This window comes from Protopterus annectens, chromosome 10.part0 (assembly GCF_019279795.1).
Source record: "Protopterus annectens isolate FY-2018-M chromosome 10.part0, PAN1.0, whole genome shotgun sequence".
In the NCBI taxonomy this organism is placed as follows: Eukaryota; Metazoa; Chordata; order Ceratodontiformes; family Protopteridae; genus Protopterus; species Protopterus annectens.
The window spans coordinates 1,629,376,053-1,629,382,311 of record NC_056744.1 but is presented as its reverse complement, the minus strand read 5'-3'; positions in this window follow the sequence as shown (position 1 = coordinate 1,629,382,311).

The window sequence follows — 6,259 nt, the reverse complement described above, 5'->3', positions numbered from 1 at the left end:
AAGATTCCCAGGCTTTCTCTGGGTGGTCTGCCTTCTAAGTGTAGTATTTCTGAAATGTCTCTAAGTGACAGGTTTCATGTTCATCCATTCTTTCCTTCATTTCACCCTCTAATTTTTCTTTTTTTTTATCAGTTCATCTGAAAACCTAATTAAATCTTTTTTCTTTTTTTTTTATCAGAATTTATATTTGTATTCAGTGTTTCACCAGTTTTAAACACCTCTCAGTATATTTGATTTATTTTCTTCTAAATTACTGGATGCAATCTCCTGCACTAAAGCTGAAACATGAAATGCCTTTTTTTGCTGAACAGCTACATGATTCTTCCAGATCACAGTTATTTTCTTCTTCTGCTTCTCCTTTTCTACCTGATTTTATCTTCCTTTGTCCAATTTTTTTCTTTGCTGGTATACAGGCAGTGTAGTTAATAGCAAGCAATTGAATTTTACCCAGACTGATAACATACTTTTATAGTTTTTCAGTTTTCTCACTGGGAGAATTCTAATCAGCTTGTTGATCAGTGTGCAGCTATCTTTGGAAGCCCCCAGTTTGATGGAAATATTGGGATAACGAATGTCGGTAACTAAATAAAGGATTCTTCTGAGCTGAGATTTAGGATCTGAATTCCCTGGATATACTTAGGCCATAATCATTTTAATGCTAATGATTGTGAAAAAAGTAGTTACTACAATATGGAACTCAATCTATAAAAGAACTCAAGATGGGATTTTTATAAAAGGGAAAGTCCCTTCGCCACAATTCTAATACTTGCTAATCCTAAACCTAACCCTGTCCCTAATGCTAATCTTACATTTTACCTTTTAAAAACCCTAAAAACCATTATTCCTATTCAAACAAATTTGGTCAGAATGTGTGGTGTGGCTTTGTTGATCCTATTCAAATGGAAATATTATGTTTTCTTTTGTGATCATTTTAATTTTAGATGTTTTGAGTTTTGTGATAGATTGAAATTTGAAATGCCTGCATTTTCATTTTGATAGTTCAATATATATACTTGGTGTACTTTCTCCTCTCCAGTCAGAGTTTCTGTATTGTACTGAATAAAATGGGTGTAACCAAGCAACTCTGAGAATTTGTGCTTATTTATAAGCACAAATGATTAATTTCCTGTTCTGAGACATTGATAGTGTGTTCTCTGTTTTAATACCAGGACATGCTGTGGGAACGTTAACTTCCTCTGCCAACATACTCACTACAGAAACTTCAGAAGTTTCTCTACATGGTTCCTGAACATTTATGTGGTACAGCCGATCAGTTTTTCTTGTTCCATTTGTTACCTCACTTACCTTCATTAACTGCTTCAAAAGAGCTTTGCCACTTTGTTAGGAACTTCTTTGTGGCAGGTGGTACTAATACAAGTAACTTAGTTCCTGCTTTGAGCTCTCATAGTATTTCTGGTATGTTCTCTGTTGTGACTGTTGTGGTCTCTCCATCGCTTCTATCAGTGCTGGTATCACAGTCCTTGGCCTGTCTCACAGATATAAAACATGTCCCATCACACTTTTAAAGGGAATGTTTTCTTCCTCCCATGATTCTTTTGCTGTATCTAGCAAGCCCTGGGAACACCTGCTGTATAAAACATGTCCTATTACACTTTAAAAGGGAATGTTTTCTTCCTTCCATGATTATTTTGCTGTATCTAGCAAGCCCTGGGGACACTTGCTCTATAAAACATGTCCTATCACACTTTTAAAGGGAATGATTTCTTCATTCCATGATTATTTTGCTGTATCTAGCAAGCCTGGGGACACCTGCTATACAGCAAGTCAAATGGTGTGAATTCATTGAGATCTGGTGTACTTTGCTTATAGCAAATAGAAGATATGGCTGCAGATTGTCCCAGTTTTTGCCATCTTTTTTGTAACATAAACTTTGAAGTTTTGTTAATGCATTCAGCTATGTTATCTATTTAAGGGGGATATGCAAGTGTTAGCTGTTTCATTTTAAAGCAATGACAAAGTTCATGCATTACTCTGTACAAGAATGATACACTTTGGTCATTAAGAATTTCTCAGGGAATTCCTGCTGTAGAGAAGTGTGTTACTATTTTTTTTCACTCTGTCACTATGGACTTTGCATTGACTTATAACAGATGCACTTTGGGAAATTTTGTTGCATAATCAATAATTACCAGGGTGTAATGACAGCCATTATTCAATTTCACAAGCGGATTAAAAAAGCAAAAAAACAGCTATTGCTATGTTTTCAAAAGTGACATTTACAATGGGCAAAAGTAGGAGAGGATTCCTAAATCCTGTGTTTGGTCCTTTGGCAGTCGGGTTAGGTTGCATAAAGTTCTCTAAGTTTTTAATAATGACAAGCTAATAAAATCTAGCCATAACTTTAGCCTTTATTTTGTCCATGCACAAACGACCATCCAAAATGCTGCTTTTTGCTAATTTTATTACAAGCATTCTAAAAGCTTTTTTTACCTTGAAAATTTTAATGATATAATCAATTCACAAACATTACAGTACAATCTTTTCTTTAAGCTATTAATCAAATAACACATATCAAAAAGAAACACATATTTGAGCAGATTATAGTTTCTCGTAGCCTATACCTGCTCAATAGTTGTTCCACTGTATTAAAATTTTAATACTAAATAAATACAAAAGAAAATGCCCACAATCTAGCACATAAAAACCTTAAAGTTATTATTCATTATTTAGATGCCCTTTCACCTGCAGTGTTCATATCATCTGCTTCAACATGTTTTCCTTATATTTTGACATTTGATAAGGAAAATTACATTTTGTATCATCTTAATTTGCTTGATGTCTTCTTATGTTGGTGATTTTTTTCTTTACAGCTAGAAATAACAAATCCAACACAGCATTTTGGCTCTTTCATTATTCATAGGTTCATAGGTAGGTACGAGGCTATCTGCCCAAAGGCATTTATAAGCCTAGCCAGAATGTGTTGGCTTTCACCTCCCTTTTAGATTAGTTTCCTGATCCTCTGTCCAGCAGGGCCATTGATTCCAGGGGTAAATTTACGACTTCCCATCCACTCATCAAGATTTCTCTTGAAGAGAGTAAGTGAGGGGCTTTGCCTAACATAGATTGGGATTCTATTCCAGAGTGACGGAGGTCTCTGGGACAGGAATCTATCCCTCCAGCATGTCCTATTTATTGTTGTGCTGAGGTTTAAATCCCTAGAGTGTGTGACTCTAAGAGATTTGGTTTTCTTGAGGTGGAGCATGTCCATTAATTCCGGGTTAGACATGGCCTTGTACGTCAGGCAGAGATCACCTCTGAGTAGGTGGTAAGCAACCGAATAGAGCTGGGGTTTCTTTAGTCGAGCTACATAGGGCATCTGTTTGAGGACCATGATCCTCTTGGTGAGGTTCTTCTGTGGTCTTTTCAGCTGTTGCAGGTGTCGAGTAAGGTACATCCCAAATGGGGCATTGTACTCTATTATGGGCCTGATGAGCGATGAGTAGATGGGCACAATGACCTCTCTTGATCTAGATGTGAACCCTTTTGTGATTAGGTGGGCTACATAGAAGGATTTTCTAACCACTTTGGCAATGTGATTATCAAAGGAGAGGTTGCTATCTACTTGGGTCCCCAGATCCCTAATTACATCTTCCATACTTAGTGGATTACCACCTATGTGGTAGTTCATGGGCACTTTGTTTTTCCCAAAGGGGATGACTATGCACTTTTTGGTATTTAACTTGAGGCCATGGTTCTGACACCAGGTATTCGTCTCTGTGAGACCCTTCTGGAGGATGTCTGTGTCAGCCGGAGAGTCAATTATGGCCCCCAGTTTGCAATCATCTGTGAACTTGGTCAGCCATAGTCCTCCCGTGCTTGCCTGTACCTCAGAGAAGTATATACCGAACAGGAGGGGTCCCTGGACTGAGCCCTATGGGACTCTACTTGTAGAGAACACAAGCGGCCAGCATAGATAGTCCAACGCTTTATTGTAAATATATTATATGAATATAATAGGACATACAAATGCCCCAACAATTAATCAAAAATTCAAACCGGTTTCGGCTGAATGCCTTCTTCAGTGAAAAAGATAATCTTGGTGAAAAAGAAACATCATACATATTTATAGGTACACCAGCCAATGATGAACAATGGTATGGTCCAACCCCTTCCTATCTGAATAAACAAGTATCAGGATGGAAAAGATGGATAAAAGCCATTATAAAATAGTTCTTAATCATGAGCAGAAGTGGTAATAATAATATTAAAGGCTCCAGACACATAATCAAGTATTCAAAACAGGTATAGGTCTATGAAATAGATAAATATTGACAATATAAGTTCATAATTAGCTAAAAGAAGCTGATATTAATATGTGCAAATATACTTCAATATTGCCATGCAACCTTTGACCAAATACAATGAGGTTACATAACAACTGTATATTCAAGTGCAAAAATCACAATTTAGCCAACAAACATAACACAAAAAATCAGTTTAATATGTATTATAGTATATATATATATATATATATATATATATATATATATATATATATATATATTTATATTTTTATGTAAAGGATGATCCAAATGGGCCCAATATAGCATTGTACCTATAGGACAAAAACTAAATAGATATATATGTATCATAAATGGTCATTGAGACCAGGGGGAAACAAGGCTCCAAGATGGATAATCCAGTATTTTTCTTTGTGGCTAAGTATATTTTGCCATCCTTGCTGATGGCTCCTATCCCCAATAATCTTGTCAATGACAGTAAACATGAACTTGGCTGAAGGGTGTTTGATCGCATGTTGATAAAGAGCATTTGTTTGCTTTTTGTTCCGAATATCACTCCGATGTTCCCCTATCCTTATTCTAAGGGAACGAGATGTTTTTCCCACATAAAAGGCTGAGCACTGACATGTGGCCAGATATATAACCCAACTACTCGAACAGTTACCAAAAATCCTAAGGTTGTAAACTTTACTAGTGTTAGCACTAGTAAATTGTTTAAGTTTGTTTACCTGATTACAGGATATGCAGTGGCCACAGGGAAAAGTTCCCAATAGTTCATCCCCTGTCATAGTTAATTGTTTATATTTGGCCCCTCCACTTTCCTGATGTTTGTAGTGGGAAAATAGAGAACCCAGAGTTCTACCCCTTCTATATGAGAATTGACATTTGCAACCCAGAATCTCCCGCAAGTAGTTATTAGCCAACAGAATATTCCAATTATCATGCAAAATGTTCCTAATAACCTGATGATTTCTTCCAAATGTGGTGACAAATCTAAGAGTGGTATCCTGTGGTGTACGTGAATGATCCCTATATTCAAGCAATGTATTTCTATTCTGTTTGCCCGACCAAGCACTGGCAGATACAATATCAAAAGGACGATATCCCCTTTCTAAAAATCTATTGGTCAAATCCACCTTAGCATCCTCATAATCAGTCAAAGAGGAGCTAATACGTTTTATCCTAAGAAATTGAGATTTGGGAATATTGCGGATGGTGTGGCATGGATGCATACTTGATGCATGAAGTAATGTATTATATTGCGGGTATTTACGCTGAATTACTACAATATTGGTTGGAAAAAGCAGATCTATATCCACCAGGTTATAACACACTCATAATCTGTATGTCCGAACATGTACTCAATAAAAACGTTTTCTATTTTCAAGGCAAATGTTATTGGCAACTCCAAGGAACTGCTATGGGGGCATCCTTTGCCCCCATCTATGCCGACTTATTTATGGCGTACTTGGAGGAATGCCTTATATACAACCCACTACACAATATTTACATGGTTGAAATCGATATTTGGTGCAGATACCTGGACAATTGCTGGATGGTGTGGCGTGCGGACTCAGGGTATCTATATGAATTCATTGAATATCTTAACAGTAACATCTGGGGAATTGAGTTTACTGTTACATTCAATATCGATCATATTGACTTCTTGGATGTTACTGTTTACAGGAATACGGATAATACTCCGAGTACTAAAATTCACCGTAAATACCCGCAATATAATACATTACTTCATGCATCAATTATGCATCCACGCCACACCATCCGCAATATTCCCAAATCTCAATTTCTTAGGATAAAACGTATTAGCTCCTCTTTGAATGATTATGAGGATGCTAAGGCGGATTTGACCAATAGATTTTTAGAAAGGGGATATTGTCCTTTTGATATTGTATCTGCCAGTGCTTGGTCGGGCAAACAGAATAGAAATACATTGCTTGAATATAAGGATCATTCACGTACACCACAGGATACCACTC